The sequence below is a fragment of the Camelus dromedarius genome, chromosome 5 (genome assembly GCF_036321535.1).
Source record: "Camelus dromedarius isolate mCamDro1 chromosome 5, mCamDro1.pat, whole genome shotgun sequence".
Taxonomy (NCBI): Eukaryota; Metazoa; Chordata; class Mammalia; order Artiodactyla; family Camelidae; genus Camelus; species Camelus dromedarius.
In genome coordinates this window covers 90,896,587-90,907,903 of record NC_087440.1, presented here as the reverse complement: position 1 = coordinate 90,907,903, position 11,317 = coordinate 90,896,587, and the positions used below count along the sequence as shown (strand labels likewise).

Below are 11,317 nucleotides of genomic sequence, written 5' to 3'. Positions count from 1 at the left end.
CTGTAAATAGGTTGGGGAAAAGAATTGTAAACCCAAGAAAGAGCATAGTGTCTTATCAATCCCTAAATATCTTGAAGTCTGTGTCTCACCTCAAAATATTAAGACCATGAATCCTATGGGCGTGGTTTACACAAGAAAGACGCCACAGAATTCTGATCAGGGGTGGTCAAAACTCCGAGAAAGGCTGTGGTCCTTCACGCAAGACTGATGATTGACTGATGTCATAACAGAGTCTGTGTGGTGTGTTTTTGCTGTTGTTTATGATTTCCTTGTTTAACTGAACTGGCTGATCCCCAAAGCATGAGAAAAGCAGATTTGAATTGTATTTCCTCGGCTAAGTTCCTGGAAATGAAATTACAGTGTATTTTTTAGACTATTGATACGTGTTCCCTAACTGCCCATTAGAAAGACTGTATCCCTTCGTGTTTCCACGTGGGGCTGTTTCCTAAGTGTTAAACTTCCGTGCAGCCAGGCTGGTGTCTTCCCTCCAGCTCCCATCAGCAGCCATGTGCTGGACTTGAGTACCTGGGGCCTGAAACGTCTTGAAAGACATCCCAGGACTGTCCTTTGCTACAATGAAATGGAATTTAATTCGTTTCCTGTTAATGGCAGACTTTCGTGAATCCTAACCTTAAATGCCATAAGAGCCTGGGGATTGTTTGCCAAACACGCTAAAAATTTCATCTATCACTTTATAATATTCAGACGGTCACAATTTTGTTTTTAATGCTAGAAGGTACCATAGGGGTCAGCTTATTACATCCTTCTTTTACAAGTTGAGTCCAGAAATGAGGAGCAGGGAAGAGTGACTTGATCCAGGTCCTGAAGATTAGTGTATCTCAGTTGAGCTCAGAGATCAAGTCTCCTGACTCCTGGGCTGGTCCAGCTCACCCTGCTTCTGATGGGGAAGGGAAGCGATGCTGGAATTTATCATGTGGGGTTCTGTATTTTCAAGGGGGAGCATGCACAGTGTTATTGGGTAATGCCTATACTATGAGCTAACATTTATTGAATGCTTAAATGTGCCAGATACTGTCTTAAGTGCTTTAGCCGGATCAAATTATCGTATTATGTATCCCATGTAAACTTCATAATGACTCTCCGAGGCCCCGTTTTATAGATAAGGAAACGGAGTGTGGAGAAACGCCTGAGGGCCGATACCGTAAGTGCTGAAATCAGCATCTGATTGCCCCCCGTCTTGCTCAGAGCCTGGATCCTTACGCATCCGACTAAAATGCGCCTACGTGTTGTAAAAATGAAAGGAAAGTAGTACTTATTATGGGTCTACTCGGAGCCTGGCATTTTGAGATATTTTACACACTTAAAAAGATGAATTTTCACAATCTCATTTTCAGTTTGAAAGCATAAATATCAAGTAAATTAAATGACTTGCCCAAGGACATAGCTAGTAGGTGGCAAAGCCAGACAGCAAACCAAGATTTGACAAACTCCAAAGCCCGTGGTCTTGTTAAAGACTGTGCAGCTGGAGCGCCACCCGGATGCCTGGTTCTGGTGACCTTGGCTGCACACCGGGATTACCCAGGAGGCATTAAGAGACACTGACGTTTCCCTCCCGCCTCCACAGTTTCTGACTTAATTGGGCTGGGGTGCAGCTTGGGCAGTGGGATTTTTAAAAAGCTCCCAAGGGATTCTAACATGTAACCAAGGATGCCACCCACTGCAAAAGATTCAGATGGTTTTGGTCATACCATACGATTTCATTTCTTTGTCCAAATATGGGAATAGGGATAAATCACATAGCTAAAAGACATGTTTCTACAGTGTATCAGTTTCCTGGGCTGCCGTGACAAAGTATCACAAACTGGATGGCTTAAAACAACAAAAATGTACTCCCTTTTGGTTCTGGGGGCTAGAAATCTTCAGTTAAAGTGTCAGCAGTGCCGCGTTCCCTCTGACATCTCCGGAAGACTCCTTCCCGGCCGCCTCCTGCACGCGGGTGGTGGCATCAGTCCGTAGCTTGTCGTTGCCTCACTCCTATCTCAGTCTCAGTCTTTACGTGGCCTCTTCCCCTCGTGTTTCTGGGTTTCCTGTGTTTCTGTGTTGGTCTCCTTGTGAAAGAATAGAAAGTATGTCAGTTGGTCTCTGTCCCTGATTCCCAGCACAGGGCTCCAAAAAACCCTTGGAATTTCCTAAGTGATAAAAGCAGCAGGAGCATCTTTTGTTTTGGCATTTGCTCTTTGACCTGTCCCCGACACAGGGCTCCTAAACCCTTGGAATTTCCTGAGTGATGGAAGTGTCTTTTGTTCTAATGAGGCCACTCTGGGTGGGCTCCCGCGGGGGGACTGGTTCACCAACCTGGAAGTGGGCCAACCCTCATAGGGCTGGGATTTTTATGGAGGCTCCCTCACGTCGGCATGAACACGTCCACGTAGCAGGAGGCGGACACACCCCAACTCCACGGGAACAGGAACTCCTGTGCACAGGGTCCTCCCAGACCTCGCCTGTATCTGTTTCCATCTGGCTGTTCATCCGTGTCCTTTGTCATATCTTTATTGTACAGTACACTGGTAAAGGTTTATAAGTGTTTTCCTGTATTCTAAGATCTGTTCTAGTAAATAATTGAATCCAAAGGGGGAGGGGTCATGGGAGCCCCTGATTTGCAGGCAACCAGACAAAGGTTGCTGAGCAACCTGGAGACCTGATACTTTCCATCTGCAGCTGAAGTAGGGGCCACTCTCGTGGGGCTGACCTGGAACCGGAGGGGTCTGCGCTCTCTCCAGTTAGCTCAGAACTGAACTGAATTGCAGGATACCCAGCTGGTGTCTCAGAATTGCTTGGTGTGGGGAAAAACAAACACACAAACCCGCACCTGATGTCAGAAGTGCTGTGAGTGTGGTAGTGGTGTGTGAGAGTAAAGGAGAGACGCACAGAAGTGAGTTTTTTTCTACCCACCCCTCTGTTTATAAGAACCCAATCTAATCCAATATGACCTCATCCTAACTAGTCATCTGGGCAAAGACACTACTTCCAAATAAGGTCACGCTCTGAGGGTCCAGGTAGGCATGAACTGGGGGGGGGGGGGCAGGGGGCACTGTTAAACACAGGACAAACAGGAAATTCAGTAATGTTAGATTCTTAAGGATGTGTGAGTTTCTAGGGAATGGGCAAAAGTGAAGTTCTATGACTTTTGGATCCGTCTGAATTTTTTAAAAAGCTATTTTTAAATTTCTTAAATACATCCTCCCCCACCAAAAACAAGGCATCCAGCCCTAGTAATTGCATCACTAAGTATACAAGGATCTGTATATGCCATCACCCTGTGTGTGCCTAGGTCCCTTTGGCACGTTCAGGAAGACAGGAGGCCAGGAGGCCCAGCCTGTTTGTCCCAGGTGTGTGCGAGTGTTCACAGAAGTCTGCGGAACAGGTAGGTTGTTCCAATGGGGAACTTTTGAGGTAAAACCCGTCTGATCTGCCTTCTTCTGTAAACTGACAAAAGAAATGTACAGCGCCCTTTAAAAGAGGCATCAAAGAGCTATTTACCTTCTTTCCAAATGGGGTTCATGAGATGTTACGCATGGAAGCAACCAAAATTTGGAGTTTCATTTTGGGATCATTATTTTACTCAAACATTTCCTTTCTTTTTCTGTAAAGAAACCTTGATGACACTTTCAAAGTACAGTCATTGAAAATCTGACAATCCGATTCCTTGAAGGACCTTTATAGGTCAAAATTGTATATTACCACCCCCCCCCCCCAAACTTGGAAATAAGCACCTACTACCCTGACACCGCTGTGTCCTCACACCCTCGTTCCTGTCAGGAGGACCACCTGCCAGTTACAGCTGATCCGTGAACAACACAAGTCTGAACTTCGAGGGCTCACTTGCGTGCAGAGTTTCTTCGGTTGCTTCTCTGTCTTCCCCGCTTTCTCCACTGTGCACTCAGCCTACTGCAGGTTGAAATTTCCATCCATGGTTGGTTTAATCTGTAGACGCTGAACCTGTGGATACGGAGGCCAAGTGAATTAGGCTATTTTATGTAAGAGACTGGGCATCTTTGGCTTTTGGTGTATGGGGGCTCCTGGAACAGACCCCTGTCCCCTCTTCCCCCTACTGTGGGTACAGAGCAATGACTGTACTTCTATCTAATGCTAGTCAGGCTATATAACATTTTGACAAAACCATAATTTTCATTTTAGAAAAGACAGAGAGGATTTGATTATGAGAAGTGGCAAATTCCCCTCTGAGGCTGTCACTGAGACCCGCCCCCCACCCCAAGGGCAAGCTTTTTCCAGGCCCCGCTGACTTGCGATGCTTCTCTTAGCCCTGGGCAGGGACGCAGACAGATATGACTCACGGGCTGGTGATTTACCCAGGGTAAACATGAGACCTGGCACAGAATCCCATGATTGGACTCGTCGTTTTTTTGTTTTTTTTTTTTTAAGCCTGTGAGTCTTAGTAAAACCTCAATAGCAACATTTAGGCAACTTCATAGATAATAAATCTCCATTTCTACTTGGAGAAGAATCCTGGCCTTTCTGTGTCAATGTAGCCTGCCTTAAAAAGGTTACAGTTGGATCTAACTTGTATTCGGCCGAGTCCTTAGGGAAAAATTCAAGGAAAATCAACACTTTATTCTTCAGTAAGTGCCGCAGAATCAGGCTGTCAAAGACTCATCAGACGGTGCTATTAAGGCGTCCACAGGATGTGTGATGCTGTGACAGTATGAGGACTGGTTGGCGTGTGACGGTACCCGACGAGGAATTTGATGGCCGTTTTGCACTGGGAGCGTGGAGACACCATTGTCTTGGACCACATGCCTCTTGTGGATACTGCTCGGAACCATCAATGCAGTTTAACGTGCATTATTAGTGGCAACCGTGAACACCTACCACGCCTGGCTTACTGAGGACTTTCACATTGCTTACTACTTAAGGATGATAGGGCTGTAAAGAGTTTTCTTTCTGTAACCTCGAAAGTCATGGAACAAAAACCCATTCCCTGCAGACAGAAATAACCAGCCAAGGAAATGCATCACTTTAAAACATGCAGAAAAAGGTATCTGTGCATCTTTTCATTCAGTGAGTTCATCAGAGACTTCCGTGAGTGGACTGGAGATGTGAAATAGCTTTGTGTGTCTGAAATTTGCGTCCTCCGATTCTTCGGGGCTCAGCTAAGTGCTGAGTTCATCACACATGTGTGTGCACACACATCTAGACACACACTCAGAGTGGTTAGAAAACATGCTGACACAACTGGGGGTGAATCTGGCTGATTCCAGGCAACTTAAAGTTAATGAAAGAAGCTTTCACATATGGAGGCCTGGGGAAGTCATCCTGGCTTCTCCGTGATTTGATTTGAATTTCATGCTAACAAGAACCTGCTTGGATAGACATACATTGTACATCAGCTTTAATCATTAAAGAAAAGCCTGCATGGACCAGAAGTAAAGAACGTCCACGTTAAAAATAAATATGCCAACAACGCTGTGTCGCCTTCGATGACAAGACTCTCTTCCCAGGTGCCAAGGCCACACTGACTCACCGTGTACGTGCTGATCTTTTTTTTGAAACCTTGAAGGAATGTATCCCTGACTTGTTTGATGTCCTTTGTTCCGACAAGAATAAAACTGCTCTGAAAACCATGCTTCTCCGGAGCAGCACCGGAGAGCGGAGAGGCTGTCAGATAACCGTCTCACCTACCTGAGGCCTCTGAAAGTCTTCTTCTCTTCTGTATTAGACACCTGTAGAGCACGCAGACTGGTGACACCAGGAAGAAACAGGCGCAGGCAGCCGCCCCAGGCCCAGCCCCGGGGGACTCCGGACAGCGCCAGCGTGGAGAGCGCAGAGGCCGGCCGGGAAGATGCCCATCTTTCTGAGAGCCTGGCCCTCCCTCACCGACTATGAAAAATAACATCCTATCAGGGGCTGAGTGTCACTCAGGGAAATTGTGGCAACTAAGCCCAGGGACCGCTTTAAAACGTTTTTCCCTGCAAGGTGAGAATGTGCGGCAAGCTGGGGAAACTGCGGGAGAGCTGTGGCCGGGGTGCTCCCCTTGAGGCTGGCTGGTGGCCTTTGTGCCCTTGCTCGGTGGGAGTTTCAAGAAACACTTCTCTCATTTGTTTCCTCTGCAACTCACGGACCAGGGACAGCATGGCTGGCCCCTGGGCCCGTCTGTCACACGTCCTGTCCGGTTGCACCTTTGGCAGGACACCTTGTGGGCTCACTTGGAACTCCAGGCTCTCCCTCCAGGCCCTGCCCACCGGGTTGGGCGGTGAGCTGTGGACAGCAGCCTCCCTTCCAGGAAGACAGCCCCCAGGAGAGGGCTCCGGGCTCCGCCGCTTCGCAGGTGCTGGCCTCTGGGCCTTCTCTGGTTTCCATGAAGTCTCGGGGTGTCTTCAGTCACATCAAAGGGACTCATGAAATTGATTTTAACCTATTTGTGCAATACCTGCATTTTGGAAGAAGGACATGTGTCCTGAAATCAAACAGATGGGGCTGGGACAGGTATAGGATTTGTGAAGGGGCATGCGAGTCACAATCATTGCATGAAACTTGCATAGGGGGCAGCTTGAAATCGTGGGACGACCAGGGGCTCAGACCTGAGTCTGAACCTTGTTCCATCACTGCCTGTGACTTGGGCAGGTCCCTGGGCATCTCTGTGCCTCAGTGTTCTAATCTATAAAGTGGGGGTAGTAATGCACACACCTAGCAGAGACTGGAGGAGGACCAAATGGGGCTCTGAGCAAGTGCTTCATACAAGGTGACCTTTATCACTGTTACTGTTGCAGAAAAATGTGTTACAGCTCACTGTTACAGCTCAGCATTACAGCTCAGTTGTGACAGCAGCCTGGATCTGGGTGAGAGACCAAGCAGCACTGACAACTGGAGAACTCAGGTTTATTACACTAGCAGCCCCAAACAAGCTAACACTCCAAGCTCTGGACCCCCTCTGTAGGTTTACACAGGCCTTTATAGGCTGCCAGTTTTACACTTTGCAACATCATATGCAAATAAACTATAACAGAAGTTGACCAACCAGGAACAAGCTTTTAGAAATAGACCAATCAGGAGTGAGAGAAATAACCAATCAGGAGTGAGAGAATGGACCAATCAGGAGTGAGAGAAATAACCAATCAGGAGTGACCTCCATGCAAATGAAGTACTACAAATGGACCAATCAGAAGTTAGGGAAGTGGACCAATCAGAAGTGAGAGTAATAACCAATCAGGAGTGAAGGAAATAACCAATCAGGACTGAGCTCAGGGAACCAATAGAATTTTAGGGGCAAGTAAGCCCTTTCAGAGGCAAAAAGTGAGATAGAGCCTCTGGGCTAGGGAACTGGATGGTGCCGGCACGAGAGTAGTGGCCCTGCTTGGGGGTCCTGCTGGTCTTTTTATGGGGCTTCCCACCTCCTTACCAGCAAAATATCCTGCACAGATTCTGAAAATACTCTTGAATACTCTACCAATTGGATAAGAATGCTTCCAGCTCATCAAAGAAGAAACAGACCCACAAAAATAAATCCCCACAAACTCTTTCTGAACAACAAAGTCACGGTCCTCTGAGCTCGCCTGATCCCCTCTGACTTTGTAACAAGCCTGTTATCTCTGCAGGTAGCAGCGGGCCCTTTTGGGATGAGGCAGGCTGCAGACAAAAAGTTAAATAGATTCAAATGTAAGCAGGTCTAAAAAGAAAACAGAATTTCCTGTTAGAGGCTTAGGAAAACAATTAGAAATAAACGAGGTCAGAAGGCACAGAAAGGCAGAAAGTCAAGGAGTCTGAGGAGCAAAGGGGATGGAGAAATTCACTCACTGCTTGACTCCTTTTGCAAGGGTGAGACAGCAGAGCCCCACCCAGACTTATTCAGACCCTGTCCTTGACTCACTGGGCTCTCAGAGCTCACATCCTCTGTCTGGGGGAATTTAACCTTGCCGCTCCAAGGATGTTTGTTCTGCTGCTGGGCAGAAGGGCCTGAGTGGGCTGGGGCTGGGCCCTGCCTCTGGGTCTCTGAGAAGGTGTCAGGCCAGGAACCTCCCTTCATGTCTCACGAACAGGATTCCTCTACAGGAAGGTTGTTCTTTAAGCAGAAAGGGTGGCCGATGCTGTCCTCAGCAGCAGGGATACCAACTTTGAACCTTGATGGTCCACAGCATATTGCAAACTTGGGTACCTGCCACGGCAGATCAACATCTACACATCAAGGCTCTCTTCTCCCACAAAACATGCGTTGCAGGAAAAGGAAGGACGTGGTGGATGGTAGATGGCTTTCTCTTGGGTGAGGCCCTGTTGTCCTTGGTGTTTATTCCTGGTTGGATTCAGCCCCTCTCCTTGGCCCTCAGGGTCCCTTTGCCCATGTCTAGACCACCTTGACCCCTGAGTGTCATGTGCAGGCCACCTTGTGTCATCATTTTTGGTTTAAGTCACCCAAGTGTGAACACCTTGAAGACAGGTGCCAGGTTTCAGGCACAGGCTCTGGCTCTGAGTGTGCTTGGTTATGGCTCCCAATTGAATGACAGAGGAATCTGGGCTCTCACTTCAGGGAATAGGAAGATGCCCTTCCAGAATCTTCCAAGGCATCTGAGAAACAAAGGCGGGCTGGGTTCTCACCATATTCTTTTCTTGCCTTGTCAGTGTTTGTGGCTTTTATGGCCATGCCAAGAGCAGCCTCAGAGGCTGGCAGACGCCCTGGTGTCCTGGCCGGCTCCGTGTTGTTGGGTAAAACGTAGCCTCTGTGGCCTCGTGCGAGTCCTCTGGGCCTCGCCCATTCCCTGGATCTTGGCTCCTGGCTTCTGATGTTTCTGCTGTTCAATTTTGAGGCTGAACTGCATCAACAAAGTGGAGGGAGGGTGACTGTGACACCCCTCCACCTCCCGGACCATCTGCTGGGCAAAAGCTCCCCCGGGACCCTCCCCTCCAGGATGACGCAGCATTTTGCAAAGACGCATTGCCAACTTGATGAAATGCAAGGGAGACCAAGGCCCAGGCAGACGGGCCACCCACAGTTGCAGAATGATTTAGGCAGTCGGCTGGCAGGAAAGTTGATGTCCATGGCTCTCTGTTCTGAACTTTCTGCACCACTCTGTGCTCTGGAGAAGGGAGAGACCCCGATGGCCAGCTTTGCCAGTGCAAGACGGCTCCGCAGGGCTGCCGTTCCTTGACCCCTGACCAGTGGGTATCTTCATTACACCAAAGATTGGAAGGAACCACCAAATGGGATACATATTTAAGGAAATATGCACACAGCTCAGTTTATTTTTCTTATCTGATTTTTTTTCTGGTGCAAGATGAGTACTGTTGAACACTTGGCAGCCGCCTCTCCATACTTGAGTTGTTTGTCATTTCTGGGGCTGCTGATGCTGTTATGATTTCCCTTTTGGGAGGAATTTACAGGCACATGTTGACCCAGCTGAACAGGAACAGGGAGCAACAGGAATCTGACGAACAAGGACCATCACCGACCAGAGAGGATGAATTCCCTCCTTTACCTGATGCCGCCATCAGGGGAGTCGCTCTGTGCACCGTCGGGCTGAGCCACGGAACGCGCCACAACCCCAGTCCTGACACCCAGATCCCCTCTGAGCCCGGCCTTGAGATAAACCTGCCTTTCCTTTCACCACTATCTGTATCAGCCCTGTGCTGTGTGGTCGGACTATCAGGAGAGCCAGCTCTCCGTGGCAGCTGTTGCTAGGTAAGGCACGGGTTCCCGCAGAGACCAGCCTGGGAGGGGATGGGGATGTTTGCTGGCAGAGGGCCAGGTGGTGATCGGAGGGGAAAGATGCAGAGGCCCCGGGGAAGGGCAGGAGGCAGGACCTGGCCTCCCTCTTCACCTCATCCCTGCCGCTGTTTCCTGCCTTTCCAGGTCCCTTCTGGCCTCCTCGCCCCCAAAGACCTAGCCTGTGCCTGTCTCTTCTTTACAGAGACACTTGTGCATTCATTTGCTACCTTTTCTTGACACCTCCAACCTGCCAGGGACTGGGGATCCGGAGATAAATTGTGCATGGGCTCTGCCTTCGAGAAGCTCAGGGCCCCGTGGGGGAGGCAGACCTCACAAACGATAAGCCACAGACCCAGCACGTGGCTGGTGCCTTTATGGTTGCAATGGATGCTGCCAGTACCTTGCCATATCCCTCTGCTCCACCCTGGCAGTCACCTGCTGGGCACAGTGACAGCCTCCTGGGCTTCTCTACCTAACAACTTTTTCTGGCCACTGGAGTTAACATTCCAGGAGGGACCCTAGGTTACTGAAGGTTGGGAGTCAACTGGACAATTCTTAAAAATAGTGAAAGTGGTAAATTTGATGTTTTGTGTATGGTACCATAAAAAAAAAAAAAAAAAAGACTTAAAGACCAGGCGTTGGGGGTGAGGCCAAGGGAGAAGGGTGACCCTTTCTCGGATGGAGTTAGGAGCCCAGCCCCAGAGCCCACGGCCTGAGTCCCTGTCCTGGCCTCCTGGTCCACAGGAAACCTCCCCTCCCAGGAGAGACCCCTTTCACGGTGCCTACCTTGGGGAGCTGCGGTCAAGAGAAGATGCCTGTTTGCTGCAAAGCAGCTCCCACAGTGAGCGGCACTGAGTTTGAGGAGAGAGCTGGCCTGGACGTCAGGGCGACCCCAGCGCTCCCCCCGCCACCCGTGTGCCGACAGTTCCCGAGCGCATCTCCCCGGGCTGGAGAAGCCTCCCCACCCGCAAACGGGGCAGGTGGCTGCCCGCCGCCCCGTCACAGGCCCGCGGCCCCTCTCGGCCCTCCGCGGCCAGCTGGCCTCCCCGCGGGCGTCAGCCCCCCAGGGGGACGGGTGGTTTCTGGACAAAAGCAGAGCTTTAAACCGAAAGAGGAACCGAGCGGGGAAATGAAAGTAAACGCTGGGTTATCGACCAGAGTGGGGGTTAATGCCTCTCTTCCTCCAGATTCCTGTGTAACCTTCAGGCCCCGTTCCAGCCTGCCGCTCGGCCCCCTCGGCCCCTCGGCCTGGCGGTAAGTTGTCCCCAGGCCGCTCTTTGGAAGGGGCTGAGAACTACAGCCGATGCTTTACAGCGGCTCGCTCTGAACTTTCCCCTCTTCTTGTTTGCTGAAACGCACTGTTTTCAGGAAATCCATGTGGTGAGACAGGACTCCGCAATGACAGTCCTGGGGCCAAGTCCATCCCTCCACCTGTTCCTGTAAATAAAGTTTTATTGGCGCCCAGCCAAGCCCATTCACGGCCACAGCGCCCAAGGCTGCCGCAGGCTCGCACAGCGGAGGCGGCGCCCTTGCGACAGAGACCACGTGAGCGGCAAGGCCCCAAATATTTACTATCTGGCCCTTTGCTGAAAACGTTGCCAACGTTCTGTTGTAAGAGCTGCTGAAATGTTTCATTCTTTG

General features: G+C 49.8%; 1 long non-coding RNA gene across 1 annotated transcript; it reads right to left on the bottom strand.

Moving 5' to 3' along the window:
* Window positions 1–717: 717 nt before the first annotated feature.
* LOC105095278 (uncharacterized) lies at window positions 718–10,763 on the bottom strand. Its single transcript, XR_004137512.2, has 3 exons — window positions 10,463–10,763; window positions 3,742–3,960; window positions 718–2,069 (listed from the first exon to the last, which is right to left on the bottom strand). It is a non-coding gene; the product is annotated as an uncharacterized LOC105095278 (long non-coding RNA).
* Window positions 10,764–11,317: the final 554 nt, after the last annotated feature.